The 15,458-nt window shown below is 55.4% G+C and overlaps 1 long non-coding RNA gene across 1 annotated transcript; it reads left to right on the top strand.

The window, feature by feature from the left end:
• The first annotated feature begins 2,344 nt into the window (after positions 1-2,344).
• LOC140398041 (uncharacterized) lies at positions 2,345-3,937 on the top strand. Its single transcript, XR_011937401.1, has 2 exons — positions 2,345-2,515; positions 3,307-3,937. It is a non-coding gene; the product is annotated as an uncharacterized lncRNA (long non-coding RNA).
• Positions 3,938-15,458: the final 11,521 nt, after the last annotated feature.

Below are 15,458 nucleotides of genomic sequence, written 5' to 3'. Positions count from 1 at the left end.
TGGAAGTCCTTTCTGGCGTCGTTTGAGTGCGGATCCAGCTGCAGGTGATCCGGTTTAAATTGAGGCACGATCAATTGGACAACAGACGATAGTTGAATCCAATGAGGCTTTATTGCTATTAGATGTGTGGCCTCCCACAGCAGCTGGCGAAATGGCTGCTGGCTGGAGGACACGCATATTTATACCCCGCCTCCTGGGCGGAGCCAGCAGGCAGGGGCTACCGGCGAACCTGTAGTACAGGTCCTACCGTACATCACCTAATACAGGTGCAACAGTGGTTTACCACACCCTTGTAATGGTTTGTTCCACCCGGGGAAAAAGTCTCTGACTGTCTACTCTATCTAGTCCCCATATCATCTAATAAACCTCTATCAAGTCGCCCCTCGTCCTTCTCCGTTCTAATGAGAAAAGGCCGAGCACCCTCATATTTAGAATTGGTTTATTCAGGCATTGATATACCTAGTCGCCCACTGGAACTGTGATCAGATGATGTCCTTTTAATGCAGCAGCTACTGAATCCTCACCCCCTCCCCCGCTCTGAAGAAGTCACACAGACTCAGAATATTAAGTGTTTTTCTCTCGCAACAGATGCTGCCCAACCTGCTGGGTTTTTCCAGAATGTACTGTTTTTATTGATCACTCACTCACCTACCTCAGGTTCAGCTCCATCCCTGGGACCGGGTGGAGCGTTCTGACTGTGCAGCTCCATCCCTGGGACCGGGTGGAGCGTTCTGACTGTGCAGCTCCATCCCTGGGACCGGGTGGAGCGTTCTGCCAGTGCAGCTCCATCCCTGGGACCGGGTGGAGCGTTCTGACTGTGCAGCTCCATCCCTGGGACCGGGTGGAGCGTTCTGACTGTGCAGCTCCATCCCTGGGACCGGGTGGAGCGTTCTGACTGTGCAGCTCCATCCCTGGGACCGGGTGGAGCGTTCTGACTGTGCAGCTCCATCCCTGGGACCGGGTGGAGCGTTCTGACTGTGCAGCTCCATCCCTGGGACCGGGTGGAGCGTTCTGACTGTGCAGCTCCATCCCTGGGACCGGGTGGAGCGTTCTGCCAGTGCAGCTCCATCCCTGGGACCGGGTGGAGCGTTCTGCCTGTGCAGCTCCATCCCTGGGACTGAAACCCCTGTGCCTGCTTCCTGCAGACGTGTCAATTCCCCCACCTGCTCACACGACACTCACCTCACAGTTGGCCCAAGGAAGCTGTTGAGTAGTTCTCCGATCCTCCTACCAAGCAAACCAGGACCTAGAGACACAGTGGTCACCATTCCACTACTCACATATACTTTTCTCTACAATCTCCTGTGAACTTTCTCGGCAGCACTGCTGCCTCACGGTGCCGAAGGCCCGGGTTTGATCCCGGCCCCGGGTCACTGTCCATGTGGAGTTTGTGCAGTCTCCCAGTGTCTGCGTGGATTTCACCCCTACAACACAAAAAGATGTGCAGGGTACGCTAAATTGCCCTTTAATTGAAAAAAAAAGAATTGGATACTCGAAATTTAAAAAATGGTGAGCCTAAATGTAGGAAGCAACTTGCAAATTGAGCTCAAAGCTGAAACTTTGGTTTCTGGTTAGATGGATTGGCCATACTAAATTGCCCCTCAATTGGAAAAAAAAGAATTGCGTACTCTAAATTAAAAAAAAAACTTTCTTGGCAGGAAGAAACAGGGTTATGAGCACAGTACCCATGTGCGACCCGCATCCGCACCGTTTATGCTTAATGTCATCACACTGCCAAGTGCGCCATCAGATCATCATTTTACAATGAATGATGAACTGTTTACAAGTTACGGTGCATATTAATTTATTTACTGAAAATAGTGTTTTAAAATCTGGATTGCTCTCAATAGCCATCGGGAGATTGATCCCAATTTCAGGAGACTCCTGACCAATCTAAAAAAATTGGCAACCCTACCCTGAAGAGAAATTCGCAAACTGCTCTCACATTTTGCTTCCTCAGTTTGAACGGCTAATTTTGAGTTCCACTGAAACCCAGCAACTCAAACACGCTACCTAGTTGTGTGGTGATTCTCTGTAAAGACTCACTGGCCCATTAATATTTAATGACATAATATGGTTATTAAAACTTAGATAAAGGAAATCTTATGTGACAGAAATGTTGAAAAATGGTTTTAGCCCATGATGGGTTATTTTGATCCTGTAATGCTGAATTCAGCATAAAAGTGGTTAACTCTCAAGGCTACAGTCTGTATTACTTCTCAATAGTAAACCAACAGCCTGAAGCCAGCCTGGTTGCTATAGTGATTTGAAGTGTTAATAAGCTATTCTGAGGGAGGGTTTGGTAACTGGAGGTGAAAACAATTGTAGAATTTTACAGTACAGAGGCCATTCGACCTCTTATCCTCTGCTGGCTATCTGCAAGAAATGTCCATTTATTCTCCTTCCCGTATCACCATGCATTTCCGCTGAAGCACATTGTGTGATGAGTGTGTTGGAATGTTAAATCAGGGAGTGAAAGGTCTTCTCCAGTCTCTCTCTTTCAGAGAAAATAAAGGTATGCACTTAATAGCTTATTTCATTACTTCAGGACATGCCAAAGGCATTTGATGCCAATGAAACACTTCCACTGTAGTCACAGCAAAAACAGCAATGTGATAATGACCAGATCTGCTTTTCAATTATGTTGGTTGAGGGATAATTATTGATCAGGACATTGGGAAGAACTCCCCTTCTCTTTTAAGTGCTATAGGATCTTTTACATCCACCTGAGAGAGCAGAGAAGGCCTTGATTTACAGACTCGGCCAAAAGACTGCACCTCTGACCCTTTAGTGCATCTTCAGTCCTGCACTGAAGTGCCAGCCCGGACTATGTGCTCATATCTCTGGTGTGGGAGTTGAACTCATGACCGTCTGAATCAGACATGAGAGTGCTACCCACAAAAACCATGGAATTGCATTGTCATTTATGAGCCATGGTGATTTGAAGAATTTTCCAGAGTGAGGTTGTGGATGAATTATGTGACTCATTTTGTATAAATCCAGATCATCCAATGAAAAACACCAGTAAGTTTCAGTATTACAGACAGCTTAGCATTTACCCATGAAGTAATCAGCAATGCCAACAATTGACATTTCATTAATAAATACACTCTTATCACTGGCAGATACCGCTGTCAAACTTAGGAGATATAATCAATTTGCGTAAATATACATTTGAATAAAAGTTTTCTGCCAGAGTTTGTTTGGATACAGTTCTAAATTAATGATTATATGGACTGTGGGGAGAATGAAAAGCAACTTTTAAAAAATAAATTTAGAATACCCAATTGATTTTTTCCAATTAAGGGGCAATTTTGCATGGCCAATCCACCTAGCCTGCACATCTTTGGGTTGTGGGGGCGAAACCCACGCAGACATCAGGAGAATGTGCAAACTCCACACGGACAGTGATCCAGGGCCGGGATCGAACCTGGGACCTCGGCGCATGAGGCAGCAGTGCTAACCACTGCGCCACCGTGCTGCCCTGACAAGCAACTTTTTAATGTTTGGGAGAGATTTGAGAAATGGCCAGATTTTAACGCAGGAAACTTGAATTTCTGACGGATGATATGCGTCAGTCTGGAGCATGCTTACCTCGGAGTCTGGCTGCCACAAATGCAGTACAGAGTGAGTGCTACACTGTTGGAGATGTCTGGTGCGATCTACCCAAATGGGAACTGTGATAAACCACTGTATGTATTGTATGTTGTACTGTTACATGCCTGGGCTTGCCCCTGCTGGTCTGAACCACTGTAATATATAATATGTGTATTGTGGTAAACTGCCACTGTATTATATGTAATGTGGTAAACTACGGCCTGCTGGCTCTGCCTCCCTCGGGCTCGGTATAAAGGTGGCTAGTCTCCGCCGCTGCCTTAGTTCGGGATCTGAGGCCAGGAGGCTTTCCGTTTATTTATTAAAGCCTCAGTTACATTCACCACTCGTCGTGTGTTCATTGATGGCGTATCAATTTAATAAACTAAACATCTAAGATGAATTCATCACTCAAACCTGATCGCCTGGAGCTAGACCCACAGGTAGCCGACACCACTGCAACATTTGAGCACTGGCTAAGCTGCTTCGGAGCGTACACAGTGGGCAAGGCCGCACACCAACACACACACAGTGGGCAAGGCCACACACCAACACGCACACAGTGGGCAAGGCCACACACCAACACACACAGTGGGAAAGGCCGCACACCAACACACACAGTGGGCAAGGCCACACACCAACACACACACAGTGGGCAAGGCCGCACACCAACACACACACAGTGGGCAAGGCCACACACCAACACACACACAGTGGGCAAGGCCGCACACCAACACACACAGTGGGCAAGGCCACACACCAACACACACACAGTGTGCAACGCCGCACACCAACACACACACAGTGGGCAAGGCCACACACCAACACACACACAGTGGGCAATGCCGCACACCAACACACACACAGTGTGCAAGGCCACACACCAACACACACACAGTGTGCAAGACCACACACCAACACACACAGTGGGCAAGGCCGTACAGCAACACACACAGTGGGCAAGGCCAAACGCCAACACACACACAGTGTGCAAGGCCACACACCAACACACACACAATGTGCAAGGCCACACACCAACACACACACAGTGGGTAAGGACACACACCAACACACACACAGTGTGCAAGGCCACACACCAACACACACACAGTGGGCAATGCCGCACACCAACACACACACAGTGTGCAAGGCCACACACCAACACACACACAGTGTGCAAGACCACACACCAACACACACAGTGGGCAAGGCCGTACAGCAACACACACAGTGGGCAAGGCCACTCGCCAACACACACACAGTTTGCAAGGCCACACACCAACACACACACAATGTGCAAGGCCACACACCAACACACACACAGTGGGCAAGGACACACACCAACACACACACAGTGTGCAAGGCCACACACCAACACACACAGTGTGCAAGGCCACACACCAACACACACACAATGTGCAAGGCCACACACCAACACACACACACAGTGGGCAAGGCCGCACACCAACACACACACAGTGTGCAAGGCCACACACCAACACACACAGTGGGCAAGGTCGCACACCAACACACACACAGTGGGCAAGACCACACACCAACACACACACAGTGGGAAGGCCACTCGCCAACACACACAGTGGGCAAGGTCGCACACCAACACACACACAGTGGGCAAGACCACACACCAACACACACACAGTGGGAAGGCCACTCGCCAACACACACAGTGGGCAAGGTCGCACACCAACACACACACAGTGGGCAAGACCACACACCAACACACACACAGTGGGAAGGCCACTCGCCAACACACACAGTGGGCAAGGTCGCACACCAACACACACACAGTGTGCAAGGCCACACACCAACACACACACAGTGGGCAAGACCACACACCAACACACACACAGTGGGCAAGGCCGCACACCAACACACACACAGTGGGCAAGGCCGCACACCAACATGCACACAGTGGGCAAGGCCGCACACCAACACACACACAGTGGGCAAGGCCACACACACAGTGGGCAAGGCCACACACCAACACGCACAGTGGGCAAGGCCGCAAACCAACACACACAGTGGGCAAGGCCGCACACCAACACACACAGTGGGCAAGGCCACACACCAACACACACACAGTGGGCAAGGCCACACACCAACACACACACAGTGGGCAAGGCCACACACCAACACACACACAGTGGGCAAGGCCACACACCAACACACACACAGTGGGCAAGGTCGCACACCAACACACACACAGTGGGCAAGGCCGCACACCAACACACACACAGTGGGCAAGGCCACATACCAACACACACACACAGTGGGCAAGGCCACACACCAACACACACACACAGTGGGCAAGGCCACACACACAGTGTGCAAGGCCACACACCAACACACACACAGTGGGCAAGGCCGCACACCAACACACACAGTGTGCAAGGCCACACACCAACACACACACAGTGGGCAAGGCCGCACACCAACACACACAGTGTGCAAGGCTGCACACCAACATACACAGTGGGCAAGGCCACAACCCAACACACACACAGTGGGCAAGGCCGAACACCAACACACACAGTGGGCAAGGCCACACACCAACACACACACAGTGGGCAAGGCCGCACACCAACACACACACAGTGGGCAAGGCCACACACACAGTGGGCAAGGCCACACACCAACACACACACAGTGGGCAAGGCCGCACACCAACACACACACAGTGGGCAAGGCCACACACCAACACACACACAGTGGGCAAGGCCGCACACCAACACACACACACAGTGGGCAAGGCCGCACAACAACACACACAGTGGGCAAGGCCGCACACCAACACACACACAGTGGGCAAGGCCGCACACCCACACACACACACAGTGTGCAAGGCCGCACACCAACACACACAGTGTGCAAGGCTGCACACCAACACACACACAGTGGGCAAGGCCGCACACCCACACACACACACAGTGTGCAAGGCCGCACACCAACACACACACAGTGGGCAAGGCCACACACCAACACACACAGTGGGCAAGGCCGCACACCAACACACACAGTGGGCAAGGCCACACACCAACACACACACAGTGGGCAAGGCCGCACACCAACACACACACAGTGGGCAAGGCCACACACCAACACACACACAGTGGGCAAGGCCGCACACCGACACACACACAGTGGGAAAGGCCGCACACCAACACACACACAGTGGGCAAGGCCGCACACCAACACACACAGTGGGCAAGGCCGCACACCAACACACACAGTGTGCAAGGCCACTCACCAACACACACACAGTGGGCAAGGCCGCACACCAACACACACAGTGGGCAAGGCCGCACACCAACACACACACACAGTGGGCAAGGCCGCACACCAACACACACACAGTGGGAAAGGCCGCACACCAACACACACACACAGTGGGCAAGGCCGCACACCAACACACACAGTGGGCAAGGCCGCACACCAACACACACAGTGTGCAAGGCTGCACACCAACACACACACAGTGGGCAAGGCCGCACACCAACACACACAGTGTGCAAGGCCACACACCAACACACACACAGTGGGCAAGGCCGCACACCAACAGACACACAGTGGGCAAGGCCGCACACCAACACACACACACAGTGGGCAAGGCCGCACACCAACACACACACACAGTGGGCAAGGCCACACACCAACACACACACAGTGGGCAAGACCACACACCAACACACACACAGTGTGCAAGGCCACACACCAACACACACACAGTGGGCAAGGCCGCACACCAACACACACAGTGGGCAAGGCCACACACCCACACACACACACAGTGTGCAAGGCCACACACCAACACACACACAGTGGGCAAGACCACACACCAACACACACACAGTGTGCAAGGCCACACACCAACACACACACAGTGGGCAAGGCCGCACACCAACCCACACAGTGGGCAAGGCCACACACCAACACACACACAGTGTGCAAGGCCACACACCAACACACACACAGTGGGCAAGACCACACACCAGCACACACACAGTGTGCAAGGCCACACACCAACACACACACAGTGGGCAAGGCCGCACACCAACACACACAGTGGGCAAGGCCACACACCCACACACACACAGTGTGCAAGGCCACACACCAACACACACACAGTGGGCAAGGCCACACACCAACACACACACAGTGGGCAAGGCCGCACACCAAGACACACACAGTGGGAAAGGCCGCACACCAACACACACACACAGTGGGCAAGGCATCACACCAACACACACACAGTGGGCAAGGCCGCACACCAACACACACACAGTGTGCAAGGCTGGACACCAACACACACAGTGTGCAAGGCCGCACAACAACACACACAGTGGGCAAGGCCGCACACCAACACACACAGTGTGCAAGGCCGCACACCAACACACACAGTGTGCAAGGCTGCACACCAACACACACACAGTGGGCAAGGCCGCACAACAACACACACAGTGGGCAAGGCCACACACCAACACACACAGTGGGCAAGGCCGCACACCAACACACACAGTGGGCAAGGCCGCACACCAACACACACACAGTGGGCAAGACCACACACACAGTGGGCAAGGCCGCACACCAACACACACAGTGTGCAAGGCCGCACACCAACACACACAGTGGGCAAGGCCACACACCAACACACACACAGTGGGCAAGGCCACACACCAACACACACAGTGGGCAAGGCCACACACCAACATACACAGTGGGCAAGGCCGCACACCAACACACACACAGTGGGAAAGGCCGCACACCAACACACACACACAGTGGGCAAGGCCGCACACCAACACACACACAGTGGGCAAGGCCACACACCAACACACACACAGTGTGCAAGGCCACACACCAACACGCACACAGTGGGCAAGGCCGCACACCAACACACACACAGTGGGCAAGGCCGCACACCAACACACACACAGTGGGCAAGGCCACACACCAACACACACACAGTATGCAAGGCCACACACCAACACACACACAGTGTGCAAGGCCGCACAACAACACACACAGTGGGCAAGGCCACACACCAACCCACACAGTGGGCAAGGCCACACACCCACACACACACACAGTATGCAAGGCCGCACACCAACACACACACAGTGGGCAAGGCCACACACCAACACACACAGTGGGCAAGGCCGCACACCAACACACACACAGTGGGAAAGGCCGCACACCAACACACACACACAGTGGGCAAGGCCACACACACAGTGGGCAAGGCCACACACCAACACACACAGTGGGCAAGGCCGCACACCAACACACACACAGTGGGAAAGGCCGCACACCAACACACACACACAGTGGGCAAGGCCGCACACCAACACACACACAGTGGGCAAGGCCACACACACAGTGTGCAAGGCCACACACCAACACACACACAGTGGGCAAGGCCGCACACCAACACACACAGTGTGCAAGGCCGCACACCAACACACACACAGTGGGCAAGGCCGCACACCAACACACACACAGTGGGCAAGGCCACACACCAACACGCACACAGTGGGCAAGGCCGCACACCAACACACACAGTGTGCAAGGCCACACACCAACACACACACAGTGGGCAAGGCCGCACACCAACACACACAGTGTGCAAGGCCACATACCAACACACACACAGTGGGCAAGGCCGCACACCAACACACACACAGTGGGAAAGGCCACACACCAACACACATACACAGTGGGCAAGGCCGCACACCAACACACACAGTGTGCAAGGCCGCACACCAACACACACAGTGGGCAAGGCCGCACACCAACACACACAGTGTGCAAGGCTGCACACCAACACACACACAGTGGGCAAGGCCACACACCAACCCACACAGTGGGCAAGGCCACACACACACACACACACACAGTGTGCAAGGCCGCACACCAACACACACACAGTGGGCAAGGCCACACACAAACACACACAGTGGGCAAGGCCGCACACCAACACACACAGTGGGCAAGGCCACACACCAACACACACACAGTGGGCAAGGCCGCACACCAACACACACAGTGGGCAAGGCCGCACACCAACACACACAGTGTGCAAGGGTGCACACCAACACACACACAGTGGGCAAGGCCGCACACCAACACACACAGTGTGCAAGGCCACACACCAACACACACACAGTGTGCAAGGCCGCACACCAACACACACAGTGTGCAAGGTCGCACACCAAGACACACACAGTGTGCAAGGCCACACACCAACACACACACAGTGGGCAAGACCATACACCAACACACACACAGTGGGCAAGGCCGCACACCAACACACACACAGTGGGCAAGGCCGCACACCAACACACACACAGTGGGCAAGGCCACACACCAACACACACACAGTGGGCAAGGCCACACACACAGTGGGCAAGGCCACACACACAGTGGGCAAGGCCGCACACCAACACGCACAGTGGGCAAGGCCGCACACCAACACACACACACAGTGGGCAAGGCCGCACACCAACACACACACACAGTGGGCAAGGCCGCACACCAACACACACACACAGTGGGCAAGGCCGCTCACCACCACACACACACAGTGGGCAAGGCCACACACCAACACACACACAGTGGGCAAGGCCACACACACAGTGGGCAAGGCCGCACACCAACACGCACAGTGGGCAAGGCCGCACACCAACACACACAGTGGGCAAGGCCACACACCAACACACACACACAGTGGGCAAGGCCGCACACCAACACACACACAGTGTGCAAGGCCGCACACCAACACACACAGTGGGCAAGGCCGCACACCAACACACACACACAGTGGGCAAGGCCGCACACCAACACACACAGTGGGCAAGGCCGCACACCAACACACACAGTGGGCAAGGCCGCACACCAACACACACACAGTGGGCAAGTCCGCACACCAACACACACACAGTGGGCAAGGCCACACACCAACACACACACAGTGGGCAAGACCGCACACCAACATACACAGTGGGCAAGGCCACACACCAACACACACACAGTGGGAAAGGCCACACACCAACACACACAGTGGGAAAGGCCGCACACCAACACACACACACAGTGGGCAAGGCCGCACACCAACACACACACAGTGGGCAAGGCCACACACACAGTGGGCAAGGCCGCACACCAACACACACAGTGGGCAAGGCCGCACACCAACACACACAGTGTGCAAGGCTGCACACCAACACACACACAGTGGGCAAGGCCACTCACCAACACACACACAGTGTGCAAGGCCGCACACCAACACACACACAGTGGGCAAGGCCGCACACCAACACACACAGTGGGCAAGGCCACACACCAACACACACACAGTGTGCAAGGCCGCACACCAACACACACACAGTGTGCAAGGCCGCACACCAACACACACAGTGGGCAAGGTCGCACACCAACACACACACACAGTGGGCAAGGCCGCACACCAACACACACACAGTGGGCAAGGCCGCACACCAACACACACACACAGTGGGCAAGGCCGCACACCAACACACACAGTGGGCAAGGTTGCACACCAACACACACACACAGTGGGCAAGGCCGCACACCAACACACACACAGTGGGCAAGGCCACACACCAACACACACAGTGGGCAAGGCCACACACACAGTGGGCAAGGCCGCACACCAACACACACACAGTGGGCAAGGCCGCACACCAACACACACAGTGGGCAAGGCCGCACACCAACACACACAGTGGGAGAGGCCACACACCAACACACACACACAGTGGGCAAGGCCGCACACCAACACACACAGTGGGCAAGGCCACACACCAACACACACACAGTGGGCAAGGCCGCACACCAACACACACACACAGTGGGCAAGGCCGCACACCAACACACACACAGTGGGCAAGGCCGCACACCAACACACACAGTGTGCAAGGCCACTCACCAACACACACACAGTGGGCAAGGCCGCACACCAACACACACAGTGTGCAAGGCCACTCACCAACACACACACAGTGGGCAACGCCGCACACCAACACACACAGTGGGCAAGGCCACACACCAACACACACAGTGTGCAAGGCTGCACACCAACACACACACAGTGGGCAAGGCCGCACACCAACACACACAGTGTGCAAGGCCACTCACCAACACACACACAGTGGGCAAGGCCGCACTCCAACAGACACACAGTGGGCAAGGCCGCACACCAACACACACAGTGTGCAAGGCCGCACACCAACATACACAGTGGGCAAGGCCGCACACCAACACACACACAGTGGGCAAGGCCGCACACCAACACACACAGTGGGAAAGGCCGCACACCAACACACACACAGTGGGCAAGGCCACACACACAGTGGGCAAGGCCGCACACCAACACACACAGTGTGCAAGGCTGGACACCAACACACACACAGTGGGCAAGGCCACACACACAGTGGGCAAGGCCGCACAAAAACACACACAGTGTGCAAGGCCGCACACCAACACACACACAGTGGGCAAGGCCACACACACAGTGGGCAAGGCCGCACAACACACACACAGTGGGCAAGGCCGCACACCAACACACACAGTGTGCAAGGCTGCACACCAACACACACACACAGTGGGCAATGCCGCACACCAACACACACACAGTGGGAAAGGCCACACACCAACCCACACAGTGGGCAAGACCACACACACACACACACACAAAGTGTGCAAGGCCGCACACCAACACACACACAGTGGGGAAGGCCACACACCAACACACACAGTGGGCAAGGCCGCACACCAACACACACACAGTGGGCAAGGCCGCACACCAACACACACACAGTGGGCAAGGCCACACACCAACACACACACACAGTGTGCAAGGCCGCACACCAACACACACAGTGTGCAAGGCCGCACACCAACACACACAGTGGGCAAGGCCACACACCAACACACACAGTGGGCAAGGCCACACACCAACACACACACAGTGGGCAAGGCCGCACACCAACACACACACAGTGTGCAAGGCCGCACATCAACACACACAGTGTGCAAGGCCACACACCAACACACACACAGTGGGCAAGGCCACACACCAACACACACATAGTGGGAAAGGCCGCACACCAACACACACACAGTGGGCAAGGCCGCACACCAACACACACACAGTGGGCAAGGCCACACACACAGTGTGCAAGGCCACACACCAACACAGACAGTGTGCAAGGCCGCACACCAACACACACAGTGGGCAAGGCCGCACACCAACACACAGTGTGCAAGGCTGCACACCAACACACACACAGTGTGCAAGGCCACACACCAACCCACACAGTGGGCAAGGCCGCACACCAACACACACACAGTGGGCAAGGCCACACACCAACACACACAGTGGGCAAGGCCGCACACCAACACACACACAGTGTGCAAGGCCACACACCAACACACACACACAGTGTGGAAGTCCACACACCAACACACACAGTGGGCAAGGCCGCACACCAACACACACAGTGGGCAAGGCCGCACACCAACACACACACAGTGTGCAAGGCCGCACACCAACACACAGTGTGCAAGGCCGCACACCAACACACACAGTGTGCAAGGCCACACACCAACACACACACAGTGTGCAAGGCCGCACACCAACACACACACAGTGTGCAAGGCCGCACACCAATACACACAGTGGGCAAGGCCGCACACCAACACACACAGTGGGCAAGGCCGCACACCAACACACACAGAGTGTGCAAGGCCGCACACCAACACACACACAGTGGGCAAGGCCACACACACACAGTGGGCAAGGCCGCACACCAACACACACAATGTGCAAGGCCGCAAACCAACACACACACAGTGTGCAAGGCCGCACACCAACACACACACAGTGTGCAAGGCCGCACACCAACACACACAGTGGGCAAGGCCACACACCAACACACACAGTGGGCAAAGCCGCAACCCAACACACACACAGTGTGCAAGGCCGCACACCAACACACACAGTGTGCAAGGCCGCACACCAACACACACAGTGGGCAAGGCCGCACACCAACACACACAGTGGGCAAGGCCACACACCAACACACACAGTGGGCAAGGCCGCACACCAACACACACAGTGGGCAAGGCCGCAACCCAACACACACAGTGTGCAAGGCCGCACAGCAACACACACACAGTGTGCAAGACCACACACCAACACACACACAGTGGGCAAGGCCACTCGCCAACACACACAGTCTGCAAGGCCACACACACAGTGGGCAAGGCCGCACACCAACACACACAGTGGGCAAGGTCGCACACCAACACACACACAGTGGGAAAGGCCGCACACCAACACACACACAGTGGGCAAGACCACACACCAACACACACACAGTGGGCAAGGCCACACACCAACACACACACAGTGGGCAAGGCCGCACACCAACACACACACAGTGGGCAAGGCCGCACACCAACACACACAGTGTGCAAGGCCACACACACAGTGGGCAAGGCCGCACACCAACACACACAGTGGGCAAGGTCGCACACCAACACACACACAGTGGGCAAGACCACACACCAACACACACACAGTGGGCAAGGCCACTCGCCAACACACACAGTGTGCAAGGCCACACACACAGTGGGCAAGGCCGCACACCAACACACACAGTGGGCAAGGCCGCACACCAACACACACACACAGTGTGCAAGGCCGCACACCAACACACACACAGTGGGCAAGGCCGCACACCAACACACACACACAGTGGGCAAGGCCACACACCAACACACACAGTGGGCAAGGCCGCACACAAACACACACAGTGTGCAAGGCCGCACACCAACACACACAGTGGGCAAGGCCGCAAACCAACACACACAGTGGGCAAGGCCGCACACACACAGTGTGCAAGACCACACACCAACACACACACAGTGGGCAAGGCCACACACCAACACACACACAGTGTGCAAGACCACACACCAACACACACACAGTGTGCAAGACCACACACCATCACACACACACAGTGTGCAAGGCCACACACCAAAACACACAGTGCGCAAGGCCGCGCACCAACACACACACAGTGTGCAAGGCAGCAAACCAACACACACAGTGGGCAAGGCCGCACACACACAGTGTGCAAGACCACACACCAACACACACACAGTGGGCAAGGCCACACACCAACACACACACAGTGTGCAAGACCACACACCAACACACACACAGTGGGCAAGACCACACACCAACAGACACACACAGTGGGCAAGGCCACACACCAACACACACACAGTGTGCAAGACCACACACCAACACACACACAGTGGGCAAGGCCGCACACACACAGTGGGCAAGGCCGCACACACACAGTGGGCAAGGCCACACACACACAGTGTGCAAGACCACACACCAACACACACACACACAGTGGGTAAGGCCGCACACCAACACACACACAGTGGGAAAGGCCGCACACACACAGTGGGCAAGGCCACACACCAACACACACACAGTGGGCAAGGCCACACACACAGTGGGCAAGGCCACACACACAGTGGGCAAGGCCGCACACCAACACGCACAGTGGGCAAGGCCGCACACCAACACACACAGTGGGCAAGGCCACACACCAACACACACACACAGTGGGCAAGGCCGCACACCAACACACACACAGTGTGCAAGGCCGCACACCAACACACACAGTGGGCAAGGCCGCACACCAACACACACACACAGTGGGCAATGCCGCACACCAACACACACAGTGGGCAAGGCCGCACACCAACACACACAGTGGGCAAGGCCGCACACCAACACACAC

This window comes from Scyliorhinus torazame, chromosome 21, assembly GCF_047496885.1.
Source record: "Scyliorhinus torazame isolate Kashiwa2021f chromosome 21, sScyTor2.1, whole genome shotgun sequence".
Lineage (NCBI taxonomy): Eukaryota > Metazoa > Chordata > Chondrichthyes > Carcharhiniformes > Scyliorhinidae > Scyliorhinus > Scyliorhinus torazame.
This window is presented reverse-complemented; position numbering and strand designations above follow the sequence as displayed.